Source organism: Pholcus phalangioides, unplaced genomic scaffold (genome assembly GCF_987345545.1).
Source record: "Pholcus phalangioides strain wild (caught in Gottingen) unplaced genomic scaffold, Ppha-v1.0 ptg000002l_1, whole genome shotgun sequence".
Lineage (NCBI taxonomy): Eukaryota > Metazoa > Arthropoda > Arachnida > Araneae > Pholcidae > Pholcus > Pholcus phalangioides.
Genome location: NW_028301595.1, coordinates 11,506,885 through 11,521,844, shown reverse-complemented (window position 1 = coordinate 11,521,844; position 14,960 = coordinate 11,506,885). Strand labels below are relative to the sequence as shown.

General features: G+C 36.9%; 1 protein-coding gene across 6 annotated transcripts in view; it reads left to right on the top strand.

The window, feature by feature from the left end:
- Positions 1 to 14,960, top strand: part of LOC149089415 (dachshund homolog 1-like) — a 205,868-nt gene that overhangs the window by 121,206 nt on the left and 69,702 nt on the right. The window lies entirely within an intron of this gene.

The following is a 14,960-nucleotide window of genomic DNA, read 5'->3' as shown; positions in this document are numbered from 1 at the left end:
AAGGGATAAAAAAATTTTTATCATTCATTTTTTCATGTAAGCAGTTTGTATAAAAATGCCTTGAGTTAGAAAATAGTAATAAAAGTGTAATAATTAATGGCATGTACGCATTTATGTGCCGAATTCTCAAAAATCAGTTGTCAAAAACGGATTATACTCTTTTACAAAAAATGCGGCGGGGCGAAGCTGATTTCGGATGTTTTATTGAACTGAATGGTCTTTGTTTTGACACATGCGGACGCCATTCAGACCCGGACGAACACTTCCAAGTTGCGGGCACACTCCGCATCGTCTGAAAGGCTCCATATGTACTAATAGTTAAAGCTTCTTCCGGACCCGTATCTGCATCCGCTCCGTGTGAAAGGACCCTTAGATTGGTATATTTCTTCTATTGGATGGGAAAAAAACCATGATTAGGAAAATATTTGGAACTTATCATACTAGTCGTTATAATGGATAGTTCGCGATAATGCATGGTCGTTATAACGTACATCGATTGGGCATTCGAAACTATTTTTTTAAAGGGGAAATGTTCAAAGAAACATGCAGGCTGAGACAGCTGCACGCAAAATTATTGGCCAAAGAATTAGCACAAATAATTTTATGAGCTAGATTCATGCTTTTATAAATAAAACCCATTACCGAATTTTATAATTCGTCTTCTATTAGCTTTAAAGACCCTCTTTCATCTTGGTATTTTACACTTCTACGGAGATATTTGCCCCCATATACGAAACGGCTTCGGCTTCTTTCATTGAGGGGCGAGGGGAGGTTCTATTGTTTTGCATTTGTTCTATTCCGATTTTTTTTTTCTCAATCGCAAGCTCTTTAGAACGGCCTTGCATGGATCCGGCATCAACCTGTTCTAGCGCAAGGGCGAAATATCTCGGCCCAGAAAAGAAATGCACGGTATTACGTAATTTATATTGGGGAAGGATGGCCGAGGCACACCTGCTCCGCTCTTCTATCTCCCCTTTATTTCCTAAATGCTAACAGAGATACCGGTATCTTTAAGCTCTAGCTTGACGTCCGTATTATCGCTATAGCCAATCGTTGATCTCTATCCTGCTTTTACTTGAACAATTAGACGTCACTTAGAGCAGCAAAACTTTTTTTTTGAAAGAGAAGGCAGGTTTTCACGGACGAAGTTAAAATCGAATCCATACATTCCGGGCTGTTATGCGGTCTTTTTTTTTTAGGCAAAATAAAATTCTTTTTTTGTTCAAAGATGGAAGGCGGTGACTACACCCTTCTTTTTAGGCGCCTTACGTAAAGGTGTTAAACAAATACCGACTATTTTGTCAGTTGTCTCAGCAGTACTTCACCGGTGGCATAAAAACAGATTATCTCCTACAAATTGTCAACCGTACCAGAAACTTCGTGGCTTCTTCATGGGCGATTGTATAACGCAGTGGTTCCAAAACGTTGTCACCCGCGGCTTCCTTGCCAAGTCATGGCTCATGTGCGCCTCCCCGTATTAGTTTAGTAGATATTTTCACTTATATAAAAGAATCACTTCAAACCTTAAATAGGCACTCATATCAATATCTCCAGCTCACCACAACGCCACTGACAAAGGTTAGCGACATACACTCAGTTCCGTCTTAAAGCATGGGCCCAACCGGGCACGGCATGGGGAGCCTCAAGAAAATTAAAATTAGTTGAATTTTTCGAGAATTTGACAGGTGACCCTCAGAAAAATCATTTTACCCCGGGGGCCCCCACGATACACTTAAGATGGTCTGGCCCTGCTCGCACTTTGAGGAAACAGTTGTATGACGGGTAAATTTTATTTACATTAGTATATAATGCCTGAGATCTTGTTTTTTATATCTTTCGTTCTTAAGAAATTATCAAACATACTCCATATATAAACGCATATATTTTTCTCCAGTAGCGTAACGAAGGGAATTCTAAAAGATCCTCTTTTTTAAAATAATTTAAAAAAGGAATTCTCAGAAGTTTTTAAGACCCATCACTTATTTTTTTTTTTTGTAATAAATATATAAAAGAAAGACGTTTTTAATGGAAAAACGGCAATAGTGTCGCATCAAGCAAGAGACAACGGCCTCGAAATTTAAGAAATTCCTCACAACGTGAGCTTGAATTTCTTATGTATGTAGATACATTACCACTTACTTCTTTCTCCTCCTTCCAATCTTAATTTTGTTTTGTTTTTTTGCTTCAAATTTTCGAATATTTTTTAGCAATCTTTTTCGTCGTCGAATTTTATCTTCGTTTTCTAGCTCCACCATCTCCGTCTCCTATACCAGGAGCATCGGACTCATTCCGGCATATACGTCACAATGTAGTACTACTACTACGCCACTGGGAAAAAAAACCGGGTATACCCTATATATATATATATATATATCTACCCCATTCTTCAGGAGTTAATTTAAAACGACATTCGTGATGGATGGAGCAAAGGGTTGTCTTGGTTCTTAGCCGAATGGGAGCTTTCTGTACATTTACAAGGTATACCTCCTTTTTCCCATCGCACATACGCACACCCACTGTATATATTCTTACCACTTCGCTGCCATGGGTCTGCTGTTCTATGTATTCCTGGTGCTTTTGTCTCTCTCTATTTCACCCTTCCTCCCTGTATGTTTTTTTCTCCTGTATGAGGGGGGCTTCCGATCCAGGACACGAGGTTGCTGCTGCTGCTTCTCCTTGTTTTTTTCTTTATATATATATATATATATATATATATATATATATATATATATATATATATATATATATATATATATATATATATATATATATATATATATATATATATATATATATATATATATATATATTCCAGTTCTTTTCTTATCCTGTGCTGCGTATGGGGGTCGTCCCTGCGATCTTTTCTGCTTGTTCGGCGTCATCAATCATTTAGCTGTCAAGTATCTTTCGCTGGCTGTAGGATACTTGGAATGTGTGTGTGTGTGTGCGTGTAAGCCTGGAGAAGAGTAAGGACTGGTGGTAGAATATCAAAGCGGGTGGTGATGGTGTGTATGTGAAAGACCCCGTCGAAGGCTTTGGAAGTGTGGAAAAGGACATTAGGAAAAAAAAAATTGTACATATATATATACAGGCGATAGAGAGAAGGTGGATGGCTGGTTGTACAAGCGTTTTCTACCAGGAATGCGCATGCTCTTAATATATATTTTTTTTTTCCTGTTTTTTTTTACTGTAGATGGGCTTAATATCGGCGGGAATATGTAGACAAATTGATGCTGCGTCAGTGACACTTCATATGCGAAATCTAACGTTTCCGGAGAATGTTATTTTTGTTTCTTTTCTCGGAATTTTAATTCTTGAGGCTTTTTTTTCCTTCCGACTGCAAAAGCCCCGAATTTTCTTTTCTGTCCTGGAAAAGGAATTTTATATCATTGAAGTATTTTGTTCTAAATTCCCAGTATGTGTGGAATACTTTCTGGAGTGAATACCGCATTCGTGCCCCGAATTTAAAGCTTGTTTCTCCTTTCACGAAATTCTCTCGGTAGAGAGAGAAGGTGGACCCATAACAAAAAAGAAATACAATATTAAAATCTAGTTATCTGCTTGCTACTCATACACACATACTTTTAATTTAGAATAGTGTTCTTCAACCGCTGGGGGCTGCGGACCGGTGCCGGTCCGTGGTAGTTTCTTCCTGGTCCGCCAAACATTTTGGTCAATTCATATAGCCACTACATAAGTTTGATTAAATACATATTTTACCATCTAAATAATCTATTTCAATCGTTTTTTAGTCGGTAAAAGGTCTGTGAATTATTTAAATTTATGTACTTTTTGCCGATATTCGCAAATTATTTCTTTAGTTTACTTTTTTGCCAGAGCTTAAATTATTTCTCTTATTTCAGTGTTCTTCAACTACTGGTTTGCTGAGCGGTATCAGGGTCCACAATTATTTCTTCCATTTATTTGTATCTGGCCGGTCTGCAAATTATTTCTCTCATGTTTTTATTTTTTCTCGGACTCTAAATTATTTATCTATGTTTACCGATCCGAAAATTAATTCTCCTGTTTATTTTTTGTTGTCTACAAATTTTCTCCCATTCATTCATTTTTTGGCCGTCCGCAAATTAATTTTTACTTTAATTAATTTTTTACCGGTCTGAAAATTATTTCACTCATTCATTTTTATATTTTACTCGTTTTTTTTCTTTCATTCATTTATTTCTTGCCTGTCCACAAATTATTTCTCCCGTACATTTATTTTTGTCAATTTTTATTCCCATGCATTTATTATTTCTCCCATCTCTACCGGTCCGCAAAATCGTTCAACTACTTTCCCGGTCGAAGAACACTTATTTAGAAAATATTTGGCAGTAGTCGGAACAAACATCCAACCGAGGATGATGTAACTCTCCTCTATCCATTGAACCTACGTCATTTCACTTCCCAGGTGAACGCCCTAGACCAGTGTTTCTCAAAGTGGGCAATATCGCCCCCTGGTGGGCGATGAAATAGTCCAGGGGGGCGATAGAAGCTTCGGATTTAACATAGGATCCTATGGATCCACTTGAGTTGGGGCCGATGAGAAAAAAAAAATTCTGAAGAAGGGGGCGAGATGGAATAAAAAGTTTGGAAAACTATGCCCTAGACCACTAGACTACACAGGCAATGAATCCCTGAATCTTTCCTTGGAGCTCGTGTGCACTGAACGGGACCGTACATGGGCGTTCAGACCTAACTCGGGCGAAAGCTCACAATTGCTGACAATGCCACCAGATGTAATAGTGAGCTTTGGCTTGAGTTAGTTCCCACCGTCCATGCACAGTCCCGTTCAGTGCACACGTGCTCCAAGGAAAGATCGAAACATTCGTTGCCTCTGTAGTCTAGTGCGTTCACCCAGAAAGTGAAATGGCGTAGGTTCGATTCCCCACAGGGCATATTTGAATTTTCTCTCTTTCCTAAATATAACTTCACATATAAAAACCCCACTAACTTGTCGTATCACGCACTAATTTGTTTGAGGTTTTTTATAAGGTTTTTATAAGAGTTCTACAACCTTTTTTTCCAGAAGAGCACCTTCACGGCAAGTTTGACATACGAATGCATGAAATTGTGATTATTTCAATCTTTAAATGCAATGTGTACAAGGTGTTTAATTGGAATTGTTGATTAAGTGCTCGCGAGTACGAAATTGGACACAAACATCGAGCACTCTGGGTGATTCAGGGAGCGCCGTGGTGCTCGTGAGACGGGTTGAAGATATTTGTTATGAGGTAATGTATAGGAGATGCGTGTGAGTTTTTATAGTAATAGTAGTGGTAGTCGGCATAGCGGTGCTTGCGAGAACTAGTTTGAAGGTTTCTGTTCCAGAGAATCATTTTCATCTCTTGTTATTTGAAATTCATAATACGTATAAGAGACGTCTCGACCACTTTCAGCTGATACGCACAGGATAATCCTGGGTGTACATGATTGTAGAGAGAAAGTCTTCAAGAACCGTTATGTCTCACATCATAACCCAAGTTTATGCCTGACATCACGACAGCTCAGCCGTATTGAAACTAATGTTTAAACGCGAGTATGAACGATGGAAATTTTGAATGCAACTATTGAATGTGGTGATTGGATTGGGTTGTCACAGAAGCCTCGAACAAAATTTGACAAAGGTATCGAACATTCTTTGGCACTTTAGTGACCATCACGCATACATTCAGCACATTGTGCTACCCCCCCACCTCCTCTTACATTGTGTTTGCATCCAATAAAATAAAGCTTCCTTCAACGACCTCTTCATCTATTTGGGATCGGCAGAGCTTTTAGACAATAAAAGGCAGTGCTTTTGAGGAAGTGGGGGACCAGTTAGCTGATTGCTCTGTTCTCCTTGCCATTCTTTATTCATCTGTTTCCTTCTCTTTATTTTTTTTAACAGCGATGGAGGTGATCGTCCCTTCCTAAAGAAGGATAATATAGATAACAAATTTGTCTGTCCCGTAAAATACGGGATGATCTTACGAACCTACGTAATTGCCGTAAAATGCCCCTCCCGACATATCGTTCTGTTCTCGTTACTGGTAATACTCCCCGACAAGTCTTTACATACGTTAGAAGTTCCCTGCGAAATGTAAACGTAGATGCTTGCGATGTTGTCAAGTTCAACTGAGCACCGCAGTGCTCGCGTGCACCACAGGTGAGAATCATTTGAGAATCGTTCCCAGATCTCGTTGTTGTACTTGTTGGCAATTAGCAATCCTTATAAGATGCGTCAAGGAGAGTCTTTCTTCGCCTTTATCCAGAGAATTGATTTTTAGAACGAATCCCTTGTCTGTTTCGATGTTAATCATATATATATCCTCCTTTTACTGATAAGCACGGGACGGAATCTGTTGAAGAAATATGCATCTTTCCTCTCTCGAAGACGGTGGCAACGGCAAAGGGCGAAACTATGGCGGGGCGCTGGCGAGAAAACAAATGTTCCCGAAGTTTTGTAACCGTCGGAGCGAAAAGTTCGTTTCGTTCCCGCTTTTCGGGAAAGTCTCTATAATATCTACGTTGGATTGCGATCCCCGGCTCGCTTCCACTTCCACACACACACTCTCTCTCTCTCTCTCTCTTAGCCAAAACCATCCTATTCCACCCTTACCATACTCTCCTTCCCATTCATTAATCGAATCTTGTAATTAAACTTTAATTTCGCTCCGGTAGCTAATGAGGTGTGAGTAAGTAGTCCACGGAAACCCGTCGAAGAAATGTAAAAGAGGATGGAGAAGAAGGGCTTCCTTCTCGTGTTTGTGTGAAGGATAGTTTTAAGCAATATGTATGTATGTTGCGAATGGTGATGGAAGCATAAGGATGGAGGAGGAGGATGGTAGGGTTTGTGTAAAGTTGATGAGCGGAGAGAGAGAGAGAGAGATCGGAGTAAAACGCAGCAACTCATCAGAGAAATCCATTGAAAATATGGATGGTTTTCTGCCAAACAACGGGTTCTTTAAGGTGTTGGTGGTGGCTTTTGTTCTGGAGGGAGGCTTCCCTCAGCATAAGGGATTAAAACGTCAGACCTTGGGGCTTTAACATCAGCGCAACTTCTAACGAAGAGATCTTCATTACTCTGGAATGCAGTTTGTCTTTTGCTTCTTCTTGCTTACTTCGTTTGCGTGCGTGCGTGCGTGCATTAAGAAGAAAGTATTTACTTCGTTTTCAGGTCTGTTTCATCCTGATTAGCGAAAACAATGGATGCGATGTTATAAATTCTCTTGAGCAAGTGGTGCGAGGCCGCAGCTTGACTTCCCCCAGTTGAGACGTTTAATTCTTCGTAATGGTCAAACGGTTGGAGAAATCTTTTATATCGTATTTGGGATTCAGCTTATAATTAGTTTAACACGCATGCGATAGGAATCCTTTGAACGAGATTGTTGATGGTACCGTCGACTCTCGTTATAACGACAAAACGATAATGGGTCGTTCCATTGTAACGACTGGTTCACACTTTGGGAACGCTTCGATATCATCCTGAGATGTGAAGCGGAGGTGTGTCCAGTCCTTGAATGTTCAACGTAATGCCTGGTAATACGATATAGGTTCTTTCTTTTAAACCAAGCACGAATCTGATCTATCGCCATGCACAATTTACTGAAGAATAAGTTGTGCCGGAAATCCGGAAATGTGCATGTGTGCCTAACAGTGTGAGTGCGAATCTAGTGATGCGCGTGAATTTTTAGTGCCGCCATCTATCTTTTGAACTATGAGTGAAGTATAATGATTGAATATTTGCATCGTTGTAGGTCTGTTGCTCTCTATGGTGAGACTTTTCAACTGGGATATCTGTTCGCATTCACAGTACGATAGGTTCCCAATTTTATCCTATTCATCCCATGTTATTTTTCATCCAATGAAAATAACCTTTTGCAGCTCCGTCCGACGTACAAAGGTCATTCAAGCCAATACAGCAACCGAGCTCAGCTCTGGCTTGCCTTTGTTTTCTAAGGAAATGTACAAAAACCTTGTTTTTTCGTGTTGCCAAAATTATGATTGATATTGGAGAATTCGCTGCAAACATAGGTGCACGCATGCAATTACTTATTAATTACACGTGTGCACCTATGTTGTACCTATGTTCCGAATTCTTCAGTATTAGGGGACAAGGTGAAGCACAATTTTGGCAACACGAAGATATAATAAAAAAATTGTAGTAATGACTATTACAATTTTCCCTCTAACCTGATGCATGTTTACTGCAACTGCTTACGTTATAAAAAAATGAACAATACGAGGTTTTTATTCTGTCTAAATACGAATTCACTCTGAAGAAGCTAATTTTTCCCCCCTTACGGTAGATTTTACGACCTCCCACTATAACGTCCGTTTTTCATGGGATGAGGGAGGGGGGGGGTCGTTTTAACCACCGTTAATTATAATAATGAAATTGATATAATTAGTTGCGTTCATGATTCCGTGTCCATGCAATTTATGGCCCATAGTTCGGACAACCACGTTGAATGAATGTAAAAAATAAAGCGGTGATTTTTAGTATGAAAACATGTCCTCTTGTGTGTCGTCATACCTATAAAAAATGGTTTATTATAAATGCCTAGCAAATGACATGTCCTTAGAAAATTTAGTGAGAACCTTTGATATCTATTCTCTTCAATCCGGATTCCCGTTAATCCGGACTTCGAGAACTTGGAGGGAGGAGCGGGTGAGCCATGCAACAATCATACATCCCGTTGTGTTCCCGTCATTACGCCATTACACACACATTATACCGTATTTTCTAATATCAAAATGAAATAACTTTTTGCTAACTTCTTTGCAGAAAAGAGTCAATGCAGAGATGAGTTCTGACGTTGTATTGGATTGAACGATCTTTGTAGCTCGTTATATTGGTTGGAAAAATAACTTGGGATGAATTAGAAAACATTTGGGACTTATTCGTACCGGTGTTATAACGAAACGATCGCAATGACAATTTACAATGACGCGAGGTCATTGTAACGTGCGTCGTCTGTGTATTGTAATGCTCTTATAATTTATAAGCAGGTTCTAAGTAGACCTCAATTATTGAAAGTTCTCGGCTCGGATTGACGCGAGAGATGCTGAGAAACATTGTCATCTTCTTCGAAAATCTAACCAAGACTACCAGGTTGGTGAGGGTACCTTAAGGATATTGTTCAGTATTTAATGGACGTATTCCTGAAAAGGGACGTCGAAAAATCTCTGTTAAGTACTCATTGAGGATTCACGGAACCTCTACTAATTACCCGAGAATAAAGCTGCTGCGAAGAAGACGTCCGAAGGAATAATACTTTATCGTTACGGCATTCCTTGAAGAAACCGTTGAATAAATTTTAGGCTATTCAACCGGGACTTTCTCGGAGATGTAGTTGAATCGCTTTTAGATTTTCTTCGAGATTTCCACAAACACAGTGGATTACTCTCAGGATTATTCAGCTGAAAAAAATGCTGAGAATGCAGATGAGAGGGCTAGATAATTGATATAATATTATCAATTATCTTCTCGAAACACTGGGGAATATACCGAGTGCATAGGTAATAGGGAGTATGGTATTTTACTGGCTAATCATTGATCCTAGAGGCATACTTCTAGTTAGAAAAAAGTATCCGAATAACGTGTAGCATTCAGATATGTTATTCATGTTGCAAGGGGTTGCGGGGTTATTAAAATAAAAATGTTAACTTTGCATACGGACACCTTGTGATCAGAAACAGAATAAAGTAGTTGGCCTGCCTCTCTTTATGCCAACAAAAAAAAAATTGTGCATTTCTAAGTGCAATATTTGCTGAGATATTCGAATTCGAAAAACTGAGGACATTTTGGGGGGGGGGAACAACAAACGTTGTTTTTTCCCCCAACTTTTCTTCGTTTTTCGAATTCAAATATTTCGAGGGCAACAACTTTCTAATTTTGTTTTCTAAGCAGAGGGTGTCGGTATAAAAATATAACGTTTTAATTTTAATAACTAAACAAATCCTTGCAACATGAATGACATATGTAGGTATTACACATTATTTGGATACTTTTCTAATTCGATGCATGCCTCTAGGATCAATGCACCTGTATAATTCAGAATGTACACAGTCAAGTTGCATTGATTTGACCATCATTTTAATATATAGAATAATATTTTTTTGTACAATCCGGTGCAGCAACATGATAAGATGCTTCAAAGTTGTCATACGTATCTAGCGCCAACAAAACTGCTCGAACTTGCTCGGGGGAAAGTTCTATATCTCAGAGGTTTTCGACATTTCAGACATTGCGGGTCAAAATGAAACTTTCAGAGAAGCCGGCGGACTACCAAGTGATATAGCGGTATCTAGAATTGTGGGATAGAATTCAGATTCACAAGAAGATATTATATGCACAGTGGCGTCTTAATGAAGGAATAATAGGGGCCTCGAGTAAAATCAAGTGGAATCTAAATAATTGCAGATTTTTATTTATTCCAAAATTATTATTTTTCATTAAAAAGTATTAATTTATTCTGGAATCATTTCTTTTTCAAGTCTAAAAATTGTTTTTTATTAGTTATTTGTTTTATTAATTCAGAAATATAAAAGAAAAATGTGATATTATTTTTTTCAGTAATTTTCAAATTATTTATTTCTATGATTCTGGAATTCTTGAATGGTTCATCAACTTTGGAATTTTTCATTCATTCTGAATTATTACTTTGATTAATTCTGAAATATTTCTTTGATTAATTCTGAAATATTTCTTTGATTAATTCTGAAATATTTCTTTGATTAATTCTAAAGTATTTTTTGATTAATTCTAAAGTATTTTTTGATTAATTCTAAAGTATTTTTTGATTAATTCTAAAGTATTTTTTGATTAATTCTAAAGTATTTTTTGATTAATTCTAAAGTATTTTTTGATTAATTCTGAAATATTTCTCAGATTAATTCCGAAATATTTTTAATTCTGAAATATTTCTCAGATTAATTCCGAAATATTTTTAATTCTGAAATATTTCTTTGTGATTAATTCTGAAATTTATCTTTGATTAATTCTGAAATATATCTTTGATTAATTCTGAAATATATCTTTCATTAATGCTGAAATATATCTTTGATTAATTCTGAAATATATCTTTGATTAATTCTGAAATATATCTTTGATTAATTCTGAAATATATCTTTGATTAATTCTGAAATATATCTTTGATTTTAGTTCTGAAATACTTCTTTCAAAAGGTTTGTAATACCTGGAAGACGAGTTTTCCTTGATGAATACGACAATCATTCCTATATCCACTTATCCAATTAGTGACAGTAACGATTTATAGTTCTAGAATTTATGCATCTCACCTAAAATTCAAATAAATCCATCTCATTATTCTCACCGTATTTCATTAAACATTTCTCAACATTTCTTGCCTTAAAATTTCAAGAAGATTCAGCTCTGATAAATTACAAAAAAAAAAAAAACCAAAAAAAAAAACCATCAATAACATTTAATTATCTTTTAAAAAAGAGCCAAAAGCCTTGCTTTCATACATAAAGATGCCAACTTTAACCAAAGCTTAACTCAAACCCAACAAAGAACCAAAAAAACGCACAAAAGGAGGCCAAATTATCTTTACGAGGACAGTCATTCTCTAAATGGAGAACTTCTGTTAAACACATTAACATATTTCAATTTCATTTCCTGGACAAAAAAAAAAAAGGAAAACACAAAAATGTCGGAAAACCCGTGGCCTCGATGACAATTTATTTCTCGTGACCGAACCGTTAATTCTGATTAGAGAATAACAACAACAACCCAATCCCACAAACCCCCTTTTTTTTTCTCCTCCATTATTACCTACCAAAGTCACATACATAATAATCAAGACATTCGTGGTTTTAAGACACGCAAAGGAACAATACAAAGATAATTCAGCATGATAATTAAAAACAATGTTAAGATATACTAATGGAATGCCATTGAATTAATAGAACCCGGGAGGTAAAATAAAAACTCAGTGAAATATTAAAGTTTTCTCCTCTCATATTAGAAGATTTTTCTCACTAAGCCTTAGGAATTCGGCCTCAAAAAAAGCCTTCATTTCGCCCCCCCCCCAAAAAATCTCTAGCCTCATTTGCATAATATTTATTTCTTCTGGAATCATATTTTAATTTTTTCAGGATTTTTTTTTTCCTTCTTGATTTCCAGACAAAAGAACAACGTAGACAAGGAACAGGGGAAAAAAAAAATCCTAAAGGATTATAGAGTGATTAAAATGGCTGCGATTTATTAAGGAATAGGTCGTCAACGAGAAATAATAGCCCGGCTGAAATAAAATAAAAGAAAATTAAAAATTAAGAGAAATTTAATTTTTTTATTTTTTACCCGTAAATTTTTCTTTTCAACTCGGCAATTTAATTGCCTGATATTTAAGAGAAGAAATGAGGTTATTTATTCAGATTTTTTGTTTAATGTTTAAAATTATTATTATTATTATCATTTTAATATTTTCTCTCTCTCTCTCTCTCTCTCTCTCTCCCATATTAAAGCGTTAATCTTTAAGGATAAGTGTGAATAATCCGAATACGAGATGGGGGGAAAAAATTGTTTGATAATAATAATAAAATTATTATTTTTCCTCTTGCATTAATTAGAAATTGCGATTTACGCTTCTAATGGCAGCTCTTTTTTTGTTTAAGGGAATAATCGTAAATATTATTATTTTTTTAAATTTTTTTTCCCCCCGTTATTGGCTTGAATATTGCTTCAAGTATTATTCTGATGATTTTGCGTTTTCTGAAGCGATTGCAATTAGTCATTGGTGATAAAAAAGAAATTATTATATATCAACGTGGAAAAACACTTAAAAAATTATTTATAAAAAAAAGAGAGACAGCCACGTCGATACTATAAAAAATACGCTCATTTCAAAAATTATAGTTACCTGTCTTGTTACCATTTCGCCCCCTGTCCTGTTCAGGGCCCTCTCATCCAGAAGTGAAATCCATCACTACTTATTCAATTGACTTTTTTGAGTAGATCTGGAGTTGGCAAACTTTTTAAGTAAGGTCTATCTCCGTACTCCAGAGTCTCTTCTGGGGTTCTATGCAAGGCTGTCTCAACGTCATGGGCCCCCGGGCAAAGTGATTTTGAGCTTTGATCCGCCGCAATAAGCTGTGGAAGTGACGCATCATAATCATCAACATATTTACTTGCTCTCGAAAAGCATGGATACCATAACGCGTCATGTAAGCCCCCCTATGGACGTAAGGCTCGTAGGATCATGGCTAGATGGACCCATGCGTCGAGATGGTCCTGGTTTTATGGGCTTTACTAGTCGAATGTGGAAATTAGTCACAATTTCCTCACGGCATTTCTTTTAAAAGATTCAGGCCTTCATATATGAATTTTGTAATGCTCCTGTTGCCATCTATCAAATAAAGGCAAAATAATTTGTTATTTGTTTTTCAACTAAACTTGATTGTTGTTTTTTACCGGTGCGCAGAATACAAATAAATGGTATGCGGTATAATATAATATATTGTTCACATGGCGTACATTCAGCACAATGGCGTAAATCATATGCGCCAAAATAACGGTTAATATGTTTTTACGTTTTCTGCAAAACTGTTTTGTGGTAAATATAAAAATAGCAAAGTAACCGATAGTTCAACGCATATAATTGGGAGCGGGGGGGGGGGGAAGTGTCGTGAAAATAGAGTAATATATCTTTTGCGGAAACCAGTGGGACAAAAAATTTGTCCGTAAAAGAGGGGTGACCGTTAATCGGGGGATTTAAATGCATACTTTTATTATAAAAAGCGGAATTATTGTTTGGCCGTAAATGAGGGGGAGGCTGCACCTGAGGGGTGTCCGTTAAGAGGGGTTTTACTGCAAATATATATATTTTTAAATTGTATTTCATATTTCTTATTTTAATGCTGCAGACCGGTTTTAAACCAACAATCGATTTAATTTGAGGAATTATAACAGGCAGTTCTGTTTTTTATAGATAGGTGGCAGCAAAAATCTTATAGCACAATGATAATTTTCGCAAGTATAATAATAGTAGATTTTTTAGTATAATAAGTAGAGAGGAGGTTAAGAAGTTTCTCCTTTTTTTCGTCGGTTCTTGAATTATTCTTCCCATTTATACCTGTCCACGAAATTTTTCACTTAATGTGTGTGACCTGTTCGCAAGTAGAAAAAGGTTGAATATCACTGGTTTGTAACCCTTTTACTACTAACGGGGCATATAATGAGTCAAGACAATCCCCCCCCCCACCCTCCATTGACTATGACTACTACTACTACTAAACCAAACATGCACCTCGTCCATATTCCTCTGCGGAACCTCTAACGAATTGGTACATGTTGGAATGTGCGTGTACGTGTAGTGAAACCTGGAGTGAAGTTTGTTTCTGTGTAATGCTTGTTATGTGTAGGAGATCGGCTCCATTTGCGCCTCGAAGTTGGGAACCACAGGAAAACCAACTTCAGCCGACCACTACTGTGGTGGGTTCGAACCCACCGCGATGCGAGTCCGTCACTATGACCACTCGACCCCACCACAGCGGCATTGACTATGACTGGGACACATGATTAGGTTAAATTCAAAGTGATGTAAGTCACACATTTTCACAACAATTCCGAATTAAAGGCTTAGCTTCAATAGTTGGCCACTAGATTGTGAAATCACAGAATTATTAACATTGGACTCTGTAGGAACGATTCCGGTGAAATCTTTTTCTCAAAATGAGGATTAATCGATTAAACCCATCTCATACATGTCATAGCCTGTAGTTTGAAAACCAATGGACAAACAAAAATTCCAAATACTAAATTTGACTAATTAGCAACCAATTTTGTTCACTTTCATAGAAATTGGGGGGCAATTTTTCTTTTTTCATAATCCGTAGTCAAATAGTTAAGTGACGATAATCTTCCAAGCATTGAATAGAATTCATGGAATGATCGTAAGATTAGTATAGAAATCCACGTGCTCTCTTTCTCGCATCACAACATAAACGTTTCCCTC